Source organism: Carettochelys insculpta, chromosome 5 (genome assembly GCF_033958435.1).
Source record: "Carettochelys insculpta isolate YL-2023 chromosome 5, ASM3395843v1, whole genome shotgun sequence".
NCBI classification, from domain to species: domain Eukaryota; kingdom Metazoa; phylum Chordata; order Testudines; family Carettochelyidae; genus Carettochelys; species Carettochelys insculpta.
In genome coordinates, this window is record NC_134141.1 from 97388481 (window position 1) to 97404505 (window position 16025).

Sequence of the window (16025 nt, forward strand, 5' to 3'; positions counted from 1 at the left end):
ACAGAGGAGAGAGTCTCTTTTTTGCTGCTTTATTATGTTTATTGATGGGATGAAAAAGGTGTGGGGGAGGGGGGGGCTTGTTTTTCATTTTTCAAAAGCCTATTTTTCCTGCCTCTGTGTGTTGGTTTAAGCAAAAGTATTTCTGGAAGCCTGGAGAATAGTGTGATTGACATTGCAGGGAAAGAAGCTGCTTGGAATCTTAACAATTAAAAAGATTGCCAGTTAAGTTGTTTGCTTTTTCATTGTTCTTGTACATATATTTCACTCTTTACATATTGAATAGAATAAGCTCCTTGTGAAGATAAAGCCCCTCTCTTCACATGTGCGGCAGTTCATACTCTAATGCTGTAGTCCTCCAGAGAAGAGAAGAGATAAGCTTTAATATTCTGCTAAATTAAACAAGCAGGGAAAAACAGACACAAAAGAAACTTTAAAACATCTTTAAAACTGTAGAGGCCTCCTGCATGAGTGATAAAGGACTAAAGAATTTTTCTTCCTTGGGTAGTCACTTTTAGGAGTGGGAAGGTCATATAGTGAAAACTGGCGGGATTGGGATCCAACCATTTACATTGTTGTGTAATCACTTTTACTGCCTGTGCTGTTTAGATAGTGTGAAATAATCCCTTTGTCTACTGCTTTCAGTTTTGAAATACATCCACCCATTTTTTCTTAAAGAAGTTGGGACATACAGTGATTGTAAAAGACAGTAACTAAAAAATTAGGACATGTTAGATGCAGTAACTGGATTGCAAGAAGTTGCTTTTGTACACACTTTAAAATGCAAAGCAATAGTATTTCAACATCCAACTGATGATTTGATTTACTACAGACTTGTAGCTTCTGGATGGACTTACCCATTTAAAACAAATAACTTGAACATTTTGACATAAAAACAAAGGTTCAGAAATTAACCAAACTATGGCTTCCATTTGAAGAGACTATAGATTTCATCCCTTCCCTTCACCTGACTACCTAATTAATCTTAAATCATCATTAACCAATGCCTTTTCCTACATTTGTGGTGTTGAAGCAGAACAGAATGTTGCCCTTTCACTCACCCTTGCAGTTCCTGTTCCAGTCTGGGTAAACATTGAACAGGAATTTGCGTTTGATCTGTATAAGTCACTACTTCTAGAATCTGTCATTTTGGCTTTAGAATTAACACAGGAGCTGAGAAATTACAGCTGTTCACAAAATGCAGTTTGCTCATCTGTCTGCATGAGGAGAGAGGTGCACATGTGGTGGTATGCTACTGTGTGGTAGTCTTTCCCTTCTGCTGGTTCCCATCTGTCTGTGCTGTGAGGTGATGAGTATTCTACCTGACCAGAGGAGTCATTTCAGGCTTTCATGTGGGGAGTCGGGGAGAGGGAGCAATGGGGCTGACAGTCATGCCTGGCCCCAGGGCAAGGTAGAAGGAGGCCAACCTTCCATGCCCCTGGAAGGGGTAAAACTGAGGGCAGTCCCCCGTCGGCCCTTCTCCCAAGCTGGCAGAGTGGCAGAGGGCACAATACTGCTCCTGCCTCTGTGAGCTGTTTTGTGCAACAGCTCAAAGGAGCCAGGAGATCCCAGCCATCCTTGAAGAGCTGGCCCAGTGGCAGTTTCCTCTCTTCACCCCTGCTGTCGTGTGTTTGGCTGAGCAAATTGCATACATTATTACAAAATACCTTATTTCAAACTTTGTGCTGTCCAAACAGCGCTGACGTTCAGAATAAGGGGCTATTTTGACTGTTCCATTACCCCTTGTACAACTCGGGGTACCGGAACTGGAATAGCACGTCCGAAATAGCAGCAGCATTGCTATTTCAGGATATCTGTGTATTCCGAAATAGCACCCACTATGTAGCCATCACCACAGAACTTGAAACTGGACCAAGAACTTCAGTGTATTAAAATCCTGTGGTCCTTAAGCATTTTAATTTGATGAATATCTACGTATTGTAACTGTGTTGGTTCCAGAATATTTGGGAGTCAAGATGGGTAAAATAGTACCTTTTGATTGGACCAACTTCTGCTGGTGAGAGATGGGCTTTCAAAAGTTTTTCTCACTCACCAACAGAAGTTGGTCTAGTAAAAGGTATTGGCTCATCCCCCTTGTCTCTCAAATTATAGCTAGGCACACCGATTTAGTTCTGTCATTGCATAAGTACATCTAGGAATGTGTAATCCATGCTGAGACTGTCAAGAATTGTTGAAATACTGCACTGTTGATTTATAGTATTGTTTTTTTGGCTTAGTATGTGGGATACAGGGTAGTTAGGTTTGAATGCTCATTGATGTTCCTTTACACTTCCAGCTTAGCAAAACAGCAGTTTGATTTATAAAACTCCAAAAAGCTGTAGATTGCTGTGAAGCATGTGATTAAAGATGATACATCTGTTTTCTAACCCGTTTCAATACAGAAGCATATACATGAACAGATTCTTTAGATGTTACATGTGTATTTTTGTCAGCCACTTGACAATGTCCTCGTTAGAGAACAAGTATATTTTACTTTCAAACTGTAATATCTCAAATATTTTTAAGCTTTCAGATACCCTAAAGTGCAGTATTAGCTGTTTGTAAGGGTGTTTTCTCTAAAACGTATAACAAAGATGTAATAGTGTGGAACAAGAGAACACAAATTTCATTTTGACATTGCTAAGGAGAATAGGTATCTAGAACCTTGAGACTGGCTGCACCAAGTTTAGTTTTTTGAGGAGATGCATCATCATTCATCATCATTCGTCAATAACCGTGGGCTCAGCGCCCGTTTGTGTCTGATGCCTCTCTCACTATTTCCTTCCATCTTTATGAGGCTAAAGCTAAACAAACTGGAAACCTAAGTTACTGCGAGATAGTAACAGAGAGGGAGCCGTGCTAGTCTATATACTATCAAAACAAAAGAGCAGTCAAGCAGCACTTTAAAGACTAACAAAATAATTTATCAGGTGAGCTTTTGTGGGACAGACCCACTTCTTCAGACCAGCTGAAGAAGTGGGTCTGTCCCATGAAAGTTCACCTAGTAAATTATTTTGTTATTCTTTAAAGTGTCACTTGACTGCTTTTTTTTTACTGGGAGATATGTTGCTTCTGAAGGAGAGAAGCAGCATTACTATTCTGTATGCTGGAACTAAATTGTTTGTTTAACTGTACTTAAAATGTATACGTATTAAAAGGAAGCACACTACTCTGCACATGATTCTCTCAAACCCCATGCCTCCCCAGGGAGGGTTGTGTGTACGATGGAGGGGAGAGAAGACAATGCAAGCCTGACAGAGGTTAGTTATGTCATGTAATGTGGTGCTTGAAACCACGCAGGGTAGGTCTACACAGTATAGTTATTCTAAATAACAGCTGTTATTTTGAAATATCCTTGTCTACATGATGCAACCATAGCAGTTATTTCAAAATGGGTAATCCTCATTCTGTGAGGAATAGAAAAATAGCTATTTCAAAATAGCTGCTGCTAAAACAGGGAATAGCACTTATTTTGAAACACTTATTTTAAAATAAGTGCCATTTCCCATCTTAAAGGGGCCTAATTCAAAATAGCTATTTTGAAATAAAACTATATTCTGGAATAGTTTATTTCAGAAGAAGGCTGCTGTGTAGACATACCCTCAGACTGTGGCCACTCTAGCCCCTCCTTTTGGAGGGGCTATGGTAATGTGGCACTTCAGAATATGATAATGAGGCAGCACCTCATTAGCATAATGTCAGCCCCACACGCTTCGAAACTGTCAGTTTTGAAATTCACACTGCTTGTGTAGCTGGGGGCCTTTCCAAATGACCCTCCTGATTTCAATAGCCCCTTCTTCCCGAAACCAAATGAGAAGAAGGGGCTTTCAAAATCGGGGACGTTATTTCAAAAGGCCCTTGGCTACACGGGTGGCCTGTGTTTCGAAACCAGCAGTTTTGAAGCACGCATGGCTGCCATTATGTTAATGAGGTGGTGCGTCATTAGCATGTTCCGAAGTGCCACATTACTATAGTGACGAGTGGATAGTGTAGTAACTGAGATAGAAAAGAACTGAATCCTTGTTTTAACCTCTTGGGTTGCACAGACTGTTCAAAACTATAAATATTAGTATTGGAGTATCACCTGTGCAAAGGCCAAAGACACGCAAAAATAAATGTTACTGGGGAAAGGGTAGGAGTGGAGGGAGTCTCTAAGTGGATTGATCATTATTTTCTCCTAAACTAAATTTTGGGAGATGGTAGAGTTGAATCTTGTGATTAGTTTAAAATTTCTTTGTTTGGTTGACCTCATTGTTCAGGAAAAACCCTGGCATGTTAGGGGCAATCCAGGCCCCCCGTAAACATTAGTAAGACTATTATGTACAGTAAACTCTTTCATAGCCAGCAGCCCCAAGACTGGGAGGTTTGCCAGATATTCAAATATTCTGAATAATAGAGAGGTACACCTACCAGTACATAACACTACAGAAAAACAAGATTACGTATTAAGAAACAAAAAGAAGTGTGTGTAGTATTTTATTTACCACCAACAATAGTATAATTCTCTGTAAACTTTAATGGTATGTGCTGTATTTATTTGTATTTACTTATGGAAAACATAGCTGACATTTACATATGGTTAAAATGCCAGTTATTTGAGAGTTCCGGATCATAGAAAGCTGAATATGAAAGAGTTTACTGTTTTGTATCTTTTGGTGTCACTTCCATGAAGTTTTTTATTACATCTAATTGTTACTGGCGGGAACAAACGTGAAGCAAAATTAGCATTCCACAGCTGTTGCTTAATGACTTCTTTTGTGCTGAGTAGGGCCCTTAAAGCTTATCCTTGTGGAAAGGTAGTTTAGTTAGTTGTGTATATTCATGTACAGTGGCAAGCTATCTTTTGTAGTTAAAAGTCAGGTGTTCCATAATGTTTGCTGAAAAATGTAGTTTTGTATTGTGTTAATACTGATTGTGTTATATTTCTGCTGAGTGACCCAGCAGCATAGAATCACAGAAAGTTCCCTCTGTTTTAATCTCAAGGAGTTGCTTATGGACATTTTGCTTATCATTTCTTATATGTCATCTTGAAAACCTTAAGATGCTTGCATGTTGGAAAGTTTGTTGGGGTGGGTAGAATGGAATATGATGGTGTTAATCTAAATAGAAGTAGAACTAAAATTAAAAAATCAAATCTTTGAAGATACACGAGGAAATGGTTTTCTTAGATGAAAGGAGTCATGTCAAACTTTTAACTTTCTATATTTAATTTTTTAGTGAGCATGTATTCTTGAAATGTGCAGTAAATGGTGAATGTAGACTTGCTGGTATTTATAGTAGACACATCTAAACATAATTTATTCCCCTTTGGCAAATACCATATTCTGTAGTTGATCTAAATGTACTCTTTGCTATAGAGCCTCAGGGATTACACCTGAATTTCATTAAGGAAGTTTAAGTAATACCCAGAGGAATCTACCATTCAGAATTGCTTCAAACTGGTTATGACAAGATTAGATGTACCTTAGCTCTCTGTGCAACCACAGCTTTGTTGTTGGCTGTTTTGAAAGATATTTTGTTGTGCTGATTGTCAATAGGATGCCATCTGTAAATACTGCAAAGGATAGTGCAGACAGTTCTCTTGTGCCATAATTTTTAAGGTACAATATATTTCATAAAGTCTATGTCTACACTTGCCCCCTTCTTCGAAGGGGGTATGGTAATCAGGGTGGTAGGAGATTACTTATGAAGTGTTGTGATGCATGTGCAGCACTTCATTAGGTAAATTCTCCCCCATGGCAATTGTGGGGAGTAAAGGCACTATGAAGTGCCTGTGGCTTTGAGAACAACAAAAACTCTTGTGGCATCTTATAGACTAACAGATATTTTGGAGCATAAGCTTTCGTGGGCAAAGACCCGCTTCATCAGATGCTTGCACTTAAATTGCATCAGATTCACTTAAATCTGACATTTTTATTGACGGGACTCATTCGCTATGTCTACACTTGCCCTCTTCTTCGAGGGGGGCATGGTAATCAGGGTGATAGGAGGTTACTTATGAAGTGCTGTGATGCATATGCAGCACCTCATTAGGCAATTCCTCCCCCTGTGGCAACTTCGAAGCGTCAGCCTTTGAAGTGACAGCACACCGTGTAGCCACATGTATCAGAGAGGTTGCCGTACTGTTCTGTAGCTTCGAGAACAAGAACTCTTGTGGCATCTTATAGACTAACAGATATTTTGGAGCATAAGCTTTCATGGGCAAAGACCCGCTTCATCAGATGCAAGCAATTTAAGTGCAAGCATCTGATGAAGCGGGTCTTTGCCCATGAAAGCTTATGCTCCAAAATATCTGTTAGTCTATAAGATGCCACAAGAGTTCTTGTTCTCGAAGCTACAGAACAGTACGGCAACCTCTCTGATACATGTGGCTACACGGTGTGCTGTCACTTCAAAGGTTGACGCTTCGAAGTTGCCACAGGGGGAGGATTTGCCTAATGAGGTGCTGCATATGCATCACAGCACTTCATTAGTAACCTCCTATCACCCTGATTACCATGCCCCCTTCGAAGAAGAGGGCAAGTGTAGACATAGCGAATGAGTCCTGTCAATAAAAATGTCAGATTTAAGTGAATAAAAAAGAGATGCACACTGGAGGCGTACAAAGTAGTTATTGGAGCCTGGGTAAATGTCCAAAAGTTAAGATACTGTATCCAGTCTTGTTGGAATGAGCTGCCTAAACCCTCTCCTCTTCCTCTTATTCTGTCCCTTGGTGCTATTCCTCTTTCAGGAAAAATCTCTACTACTGTAGGCTCTGCCTTATATATTATTCATTCATACGTATGATAAAATATATGGTGAATATATCTGTATGTTGACGCTGCAATGGGAGAGTATGCACGTGTGATCCTTTCTTTACAGAAGTATAGAAAAGGAACAGAAAAACTCCTGGCCTGTTACCTGGATGTCTACTCCAGGCAAAGTCTAACTTTAGCTTTTTTTAAAGATAATATAGAATATTATGATATTATAAATATAATGCACATACATCCCATGTAATATTCTATATTATCTATCATTAGTTGTATCACACAAATAGATGTGAAAATAACTAGATGTGTGTAACCAGAGTTCTGAGCAGGGCTCTATATGTTCATGTTTATGGGATGCACTGGCTGGATGTAACTTAGATGGTAGAACTTCAACTCCAGAGCACTCTAGCGTGTCTCCTAGGGAGGGTGCCAGAGTGGGATAAAGGTGAGAAAGGAAGAAAAGGGAAGGAATACCATGAGGGAGTGGGGCCATAGTTCGGCTGCCAGAGCCCACCTGCTACAATGTGAGTAAGCATTTGTCACTCCTGCTTTCCACCCCACCCTCTCTGCTTGTGAATATTCTTTAGGCAGAACTATAAAAGGATGCAAGTTGTTGCAGCTGCCTCAGTTTCTATCTATCTGAACCCTTCATGAACTGCTCAGAGGTTTTTAAAATATTTGTCTTCAGTTCCTTTTAGATGAATCCAAGATGTGTACCTTGTTCTTTGGGAGCATGCTAAGGTTTTAGATACAACTAGTTTTAGCTAAGTGTGGATCTTCCATATTATCACATCCCACATTACCTAACAGGCTAATGACAGGCTTTGAACCTGACATCCAGGTAACTCACCAGGAGTTGTTCTGTTTTCCACTCCTGAAATAAGAGGTCACCACGCTTGCCTGTTCTACAGTTGCGGTATACTTCTGACATAAACTTTGTATAGATTAATTTCAGGGATTCTGAGATTTCCTCCACAAGCTCGTTTAAATTCTTGTTTGCCTTTTTTCCAGACTTACAGTTTCGTATGTGATTTATTTTTCAGATGAATTTTAAGACACAATGTAAAGATTTTGATTTGGAAAATTTTGAGTGGCTAATTCACTTTTGTAGATGTGAAAAGAATAGAAAAATTTTGATTTTTTTTTAAACTATGTAAGGGTGTAAAGATTATTGTAAAGTTTTTTTTAAATCAAACTGAGTGAAATTATCAACCTGTTGGTTTCTAAATAAAACAACAAATTTTTAATATTACTTTTTTAAAAAAAAATACAGGCCTAAAAATATGCTTTTCCAGGTTTCAGCAAGAAAATACTTCTGACTTCATGTTTTCCTTTGGGGAAAAAGTTCATTATTATATGTCAAACTTTCTCTAAATTAGAGGTTAACAGACATTTCCAGAGATTATGGGTAGATCCAGATATTTTGCATTCCTATGCAACTTCATGAAGGACTGCCAAGAAGGCATCATTAAATCAATATTGGCCATTTCTTATTTGTATCTTGCTTTATTACTATTTAAGTTAATTCAGCCTTTTTAGACAGGATCCTTCCTTGAGTGTATGATGAGGTACTACCGTGTGGGGGTGTGACAGAGAAGATGCTGGGTAAAATCTTTAAAAATGTCTACTAGTACTAAGTGTCTATGTCAAGTTTCAAAACAGAATTTAGGTGCCTGAGTCATTCAGCATGTGATTTTCAAAAATACCTCCTTTTTTTTTGTACAGAAATCTAAAGTACTTGAACAATTATCTATTTTCAGAAGCCAGCATTGATCTTGCAGCTACTTCTGGCGTTGAATCCAATAGTTAAGTGTAAGTCCGATGTAGAACACACTGCATAAAACTGGAGGTAAATGTTGGCCAGGCATTTTGAGTGGCATGCTTTAACTTAAGAAAAGTGCCCTTTATATCTTTAATATTCATGCAGGGCAGAGATCACTGGGGGTTTTAAGGTTTCATCTGAAACACACATTCATGGGCAGCAGATAGGGATGTTTACTTGTTAATCAGTAAGCATAAGGTTTAACTGATTAACTGACCCTTGTCAGTTACCTCCAGTGGCAGCCAGCTGCACTTTGCTGGAACAAGACAGGGTGAAGCCAGTGGACTGGGTAAAAGATCCCAGCCCACATCAGGACCAGTGGAGGGACACCGCACCCATGGCTGAGGTAGGGTCATGAAGTGGGACCTAGGTCAGGTGAAGCTCCCACTTGGGAAGGCTCACCCCCTGCCCTACCCTGTTCTAGATGAGGCCCGAGCCCCACTTGCTGCTCTCAGCCTCTCGACTGGTCCGGGAGAGGGCCTGAGAGCTCAGCCATGGCTGGAGCTCCAAGCCTGGAGCCCCTCCCACATTGAGTCCATTCTGCCCATGGCCTTGCCCGTGCCCCATTCTATTCTGCCCCTCTCCCATGGTCGGTCCCTCTTCTGCTCCAAGCTCATGGCTCACCCTGACTCTTCCACCAGGTGGATACAAATTGATGATTTAAAAAAATTAAAAATGGGGTTTTTAATTTATCATGTTTTTTCATTTGTTTTTAAATCAATAAAATGTTAAATTTCTCATTTAAAAATAAGTTACACTTACATCCCACAAACATGCTACACATATTCTTACAGTGGCTCTCCTCTGTCCAGCCTAACTACTATCTCTTGCGTCTTCAAAGTTATGGGCTTTCAGTTTCTGTTTCTCAGCAGATTACCATATGCAAAGAAAGACAAAGCTGTAGTTGATTGTTTTTTGTTCTGGGCTTAAGTGTTGGTGGACCTTGGCCAAGCACAGCAGTAAAGTTAGTTAAGGTATTGTCTTAAAGACAGAGGAACGATATATAGGAAAGCATGGAGACAGCATAGAAAGTAACCGTGGAGTGGACTGGAAAGAAAAAGGGAAGACTTTGTTCAATACACACACAGCTTTCTCTATTCCCCCAGTGTTGCCACAGAAAAACCATTATGGCTTCTGGGCATAAAAGATCCTCCCCGGGAATATTTCAAAGGCATTAATTCCCCAGGTAAAACAGGAAAATGTGTCAAGTGTAAGCCATGCAAGAAGATGATGCAGCACCTAGCTTCAAGGATGAAATATCATGAGGAAAACTGCTTAGTGGTGCTGGGCTTTTTTCTGGACAGGTGGTAATTTAAAATAAGCCCTTAGAAGGAGGTCATAAGCCTCCTAAGCACAGATCCCAGGACCCGACCAGTTCCCTGCTGCAAACCCAGGCAGGAGAGCCCCACCCCAGTGTGCACTAGACCCCGCCCAAGCCTCCCAGCGGGGAGTGTCTGGCAAGGAAAGGGGAGACCAAGGACAAGGCAGAAATAGGTGAAACAAATTAACTATTTTATTAAAGCACACTGTTAAATAACAAACTAACTATACTGAACTAAACAATAACGAAAGCTATAAACTTACGATGAACATTGTTTGTTGGATCGTAGATTCTTTGGTGTAGTTATAAATTTTTATTTCTCCGGAAGGCAAAAATTCAGTTTATTAGTGATGGAAAGGTGAGAGGGGTGAAGGAATTTATATTATCCCTGCTACCAACTTTTATAGGCGGAGCGAGGGGTGCTAACCCCTGCTCCTGGCCGGGGGCAGGGCGCTACGTCTGCCCCAAAGATAGGCCCTTAGGGGTCAGTCGAGGGTAGCTCCTCTATTTGTGGGAGGCCTTCCGATACCCCCTTTGTGGGCACTTTTTATGATGTGCTCCTGGGAGGCCTCAGCTCTTCCTCAGGAAGCACTGTGTTGGTAGGTTGCGGGAGGCGAGGAGGCTGGGCCTTCACTCGCTATACGTGGAAGAATATAGGTACCACAAGGTAGGGGATAATAGCTTCCTAACAGAACTATCAATAAAGGATTCAATGTTAAACCTATACTATAATAACAACAATGCTATCAATATAAAGCAGTAAACAATTAATAATTAAATGTGTGGTATTATAACCCTGGGCACACAGGCCCGGCCCTGAGGGTCAGGCCCTCGGGTTCTGTGCCGACTCCGTCAGGCCAGCACACTGCAGGGGCACGACCCCTACACCGCCATTGGGGGCCCCGATGTCCCAGGTGTGAGTCTGTATATGTATTTGCAAGTAATGTTACGTGTCCTGAAGAAGAAGGTCGTAGTTGGTAGAAAGTCCAGTCCGGTGAGAGTGTCCTGTCAGGTAGGTAGTCACAGCCAACGGTGCGGCAGGTGGAGAGGTGACAAGATGGTGGCCTCCGGGTTAAGCAGCCAAGCGCGCAGTACCTGCCAAAGGCAGGCCAGTTCGACACTCGGCTGCCACTCCTCAGAGGCCACTTGCCGCTGGTGCCACAGGTGGGAGGGCCTGCTTGCAAGCGGTGGGACCGCACGAGTCCAGGCCAGTGCCGCAGCTGGAGAGCAGTGCTGAGATGATTTTACCTCAGCTCTCATTGATTTCAGGTGCTTCGCCCCCTGAGGGCTGGCCTAAGGGAATCAGTGGGCACTGCTCTCACAGCCACGCTTCCCTATGTAGGAGTGCAGAGTCCTGTCTGCACCTCCAGGGGCCGCAGAGTGCTTCGCAGCACCTGCTTATATTCTGTGTCCTCATGTATTATTCATTATTCCATTTACATATTCATGATCTGAGGGTGAGGTTTTCAACCAGGTCCTCCTGGGCATAGAAGGTTCTCGAAGGTCTTACCTTTGCCCAATAGGAGGCCTGGAATTCAAATACCTGATTATGAATTATCCATGAGTTCAGGTTACCGGGGAAACCAACTGTCAAAAAGTGACCGTTGGTAATGCTGCCAAATGGCAGCCTGTGAGACTTTGGATTTTTCATGTGCCTGCACTGATTTTTCATAGCCAAAGGCGTGTATTCCCTGGTCCATGGGGACGATAATGTCCTTAGCTGTTATAAAATCATGACAAGTGGGAGAAAAGGATGTGGATAAACGTGAATATTTGAATGAATCAATTGGTTAGTAACTTATGTAATTCACTTATCTATGCCTTTTAGTGTAAGTTTGATTTAACAAGTAAATTCCCCAGCCGTTTGTTGTGTTGCGTGTTGTTAGGGGGAAAAAATTTAGTTTAGCTTAGTTAATCCTTATGGCTTGTTTAGTTAGTTAACTAGGTTTAGAATCTATCACCCAAGAATACAGTACAGAAAGTTGCAGTCTGAGAAATCTAGAGTTGTGAGTTGATTTCATTTTCCTATTTTATATCACATAATACATGCCCCTTATTTGGAACATCATGGCCATAGACCATAATGGTGATTCCATAAATCTATGCCTTATTTTACTTCAGCATAGCTCAGCTGTTCCAAGGAAACCCCATTTTATATTTTTTCCTCAAAAAAAAAAAAAAAAGACGTGCCAGTGAATTTAGTGGGGCTTACTCCAAAATTAGGTGCACTCTAAGCAGTAGGTCTTAGCTTTTTTGGTATCTTGATTTAAATTAATTTTTTGTTGTTTTTCATGGGTGTGTGTGATTTAAATCAATCCACCCTGCTCTTCCCCCTTCTCCTCAAGGGCCTGACCCTGATTGTTCATCATGCTCCCTTCCACATGCAATCTGGAGACAGGAAAAGCGCTGTGATTCCTCCAGCCATGAGGCCATGATGGAAGGAGGTTTTTTGAGAGGCCCCAAATCTGCCAGTGCTCCCTTCCCCAGAGGCATGAGGCTTGGGGAACCTTAACATCTCTTATCCTCCCATTAGGTTCCTTCCATGCATCTTAAACTGCATGGAATTCAAGTTTTATCTACTTCACAATTATGGTCACATTTGAGTCTGTCAGGATTTAAACCATCAAGTCTAACTACTTTATGTAGATTCAGGTTAGAAACAATGACATGAAGCCATTCCTAATTAAAAGAGGACTTATAAGGAGGTGTGATACTTCACTATTTGTGCTTTAGGCATATAAACTTCTAACTGTTTTTGAGCTCTGTTTGAGAGGTTTAGTTAATGTATGACTTAAACATACAAAAAATAGCAAAGCTACCTAAGTGACCGAGTTATACAAGTTACCCAGGTGCAAATAAGCCTGTTATCTGTATGTAGTCCATACTGTTTAATAGGCCAAATAGGTGTTCTCTTTCTTCTTAGTGCTATTTCTTGTGCCTGGAACTTTCTCCTATCTCAGTGTTTCAGGAGTCTAAGCGCTCTTTGTTCGTACGCTTTAAATGCACTGTTTCTGCAAAACCAGCGAAAGAGTACTTGTGTAAATATGTCGGGAATCTGTCTATGTAACTTGTGGATTCTAGTTGATATGAAGTTGTTTGAAGTTGCTTCTCTGAAAATTGCACTATCATTGAAGGCCTCTGTGCAAATGTGGAATCCATGCTGGGCTGGTATGGCCTGACCTATGGATTCAACAGGGTAGGTAAAATGGAAAGTGGTTAAGCTTTATTGACTGTTCTCTGACAATACAATGGGTGTGCTATGGAGGTTGGCTGAAGCTAGCAGAACCATTTTTCTCCTGCAGCTGAACCAGGGGCTGACACTTGGAATGTGGAAAATTCTCAAGCAGGACAAAGACAGAGGTGATGATGCGCAAGTATATAAAAGAAAAGTCTTGAGAAAGAGACAATAAGTTTGTGCAGAAGAAGAGATGTTAGGCATATTTTTGTAGCAGAGGATTGGGAGTGAGTGGCCCTTTAGTTGTGGGAGCAAGCAAAGCCATAGAAAGCAAGCTGATATGGGAAGAGAGGGGTGTCGTGATTCAGAAGTGAATCCAGGAGCTGCAGAGGGCACTGAGGACCCTGACACTAGTCTAGAGGATTTTTCTGAACAATGAGGAAATTAAGGCAGGGAAAGGTAGGTAGCAGATATTTTTAGTAGATCTGTTTTTATCTTGTGCTATTCAGAGCAATGGTGTTTTATAATTGTGCAGACTCTGTTTGTGCATTATACCTGTCTTGTGCCCCTAAAGAGGTAACTCTAAATGCAAATCACATTTGCATTTTTGTCAGAGTGTCTGTTCAAGCTGTTAGGGGTTTGGAGGAATCATCGGGGGCTGTGCAGTTGGGCCACAAGATCTGAGCTCTCTGGAGGTAGGGGCTAGAAGGAGGATCTACACTTTGAGCATATCTGTGTGCCCCAGCCATGGCAGTGCATGGATACAGTCCAAAATCCAGATGCATAAAACACCTGGTTAGCATTCAGCTGGAGGAGCTTGACAAGATCTGTGACACCACGTCAGGAAAATGTAATCGTGACAAACAATTCCCTGGCCCTCTGGGATTCTGTGCCTTGTTAGCCTCTTTAGATTCTAAGCCTCAAACGATAGCATCTGTCTCTTCCTTTTTGTATTTTATTTGAACATGCTGATGCTTAATATATCAGTAAGGATAAGAAAAGTCGTATACATTCTGTGTTCAGTCATTTAATAGGAATGCATCTTGCAACGTCTGACTAAATAAACTTTCTACAGGAAGACTTCAGCACAGTTGATGGGAAAGGGTTCTTCTCCATTTTAATGACACAGCAAAGAACACATTCAGCTAGTCTATATTACTTGACTCTGTGCAAGAACTTACAGTTTGTGGTTTTGCAATTTGTTGACCTGGTGGTCCTGCCCTGGACCCACCACACACATTCAGAAAAGACCACTGTGCGGTATGCAAGGGATTGGAGAGGCCCCTTCTGTGGTCTCTACATGGTCTGCTCCCCTCCCCCACACAACAGAACTGCTGTGATTTTTTTTAAAAGATTTCAGCTGAGAACTACTTTGCTACAGAATCCTTATAGTTGCTTTTCACTAACTTACACTTTTGAATGCGTATTACACATTTTAATATGTGCCAAATTATTCTGACATGTACAACTGTATCTGCTAGTATATCTTGGTGATGAGATACAAATGGCTGAGTAGCTGTCAAAATACAAAGCCAAAATAGTAAAGACACTGGCTCAGTTGAGCCAAAATAGTAAAGAAACTGATCCTATTCCTCAGCTAGTTTAGTCTACGTGTATTATCTAAATGTATACTATTCATAGTCAAAACAACATAGGGTGCTATAGTGGCTTAAAACTTTTGTAGTTTTTTTAAGAGAATCTTTTCGCTTACCATGTTTGTTACTGTGCTTTGAAACGTAGACTTTACGGTTTGTTTAGCTATGAAGGGATGACAGACTGGGGGGTGGTGAGGAGAGCTTAGTTTTGGAATGTAAATACACGTAGAGCTCGTCTCCTTTTGTTTAGCATCTCTTTAAACTAAGACAAAAAAAATCAGTGAATGAATGAATAGCAGCATGGTGAAATACCTAAATGTTTGAGTTAAAATTTTTGGATGTTTGAAATCCTATTTGGATCCTTTTCCCAGATCTCAGTGCATTCATATGCACTCAGCAGGAAACTTCATGGAGATGCACGTTTGGGCAGAAGGTCTTTGGCGGTGCTTTTTCTTAACTTGTGTCTTTTCTTCTTTTGAAGAAAGTAATGGCTTAAGTCTGACTGAAGAACAATGTTTTTTGTATGTTCCTTATAAGAATTTACTTATGGTTCACAGATTTTTACCCACCATCTATGTCTGCAATCCTTTGGATTTAAAACAGCATATATCCTACTGCAGACAACAGGAAACACCAAATTAGAGACTTAATGGCATTTGCTGAAAGAAGACAAAAGGTGACAAATTATTTAAAAAAAAAAAAAACAGCTAAATTTTTAAAGAAAACTTAGGGGAAAAATAACATTTCAGTAGCCTAAATAGTAAGAGTTTTGTTATACTCAAAGCAAATAAAATTAGTAGCACAATCAGAATGAACTACATTGAACACAGAAATAAAATGTAAGCATTTTAACAGTAATTTATGGATTTTATGAAAAAGCTCTTACTAAAATAGCAATGGTAACTGAGGTGTTTTGCCCTTTTGAATAAAAACTTTTGTATATGTTAATGTTACAATATTCTCTAACATTAAGAAATTATGTCATAGCTGCGAAGAATATGAACAACCTTATATTCTTGTAAAGTCAATGCATTTATGACTTCTAGCCTTCAAAAGTATTGGTCTGTCACTAATGCAATTGTGTTCCTGTTAGGTTCTTTCTCCAGATATTTCTCAGCTGTATACTTTGGCTTTCCAACCTGTTGTGCCCTTGCAAATCAAGTTATATATTCTTAGGTGTCTTAGCTGAGTGTTGTGGGGAGATGGGTGCAATAGAGGGACAACATGGGTCGGGGGAGATGTAGAAAGAACAGAGGAATTAAAAAAAATATATAAATGGAAAGGGAATACAAAAAACATCTTTTGTTGCCCAGTGTTTTTCTAACTGGAGATTCCTGATACAGAGATCCCTTTTTGCAGTATC

At 40.5% G+C, this 16025-nt stretch overlaps 1 protein-coding gene across 2 annotated transcripts in view; it reads left to right on the top strand.

The window, feature by feature from the left end:
* Positions 1-16025, top strand: part of ARL15 (ARF like GTPase 15) — a 299281-nt gene that overhangs the window by 196061 nt on the left and 87195 nt on the right. The window lies entirely within an intron of this gene.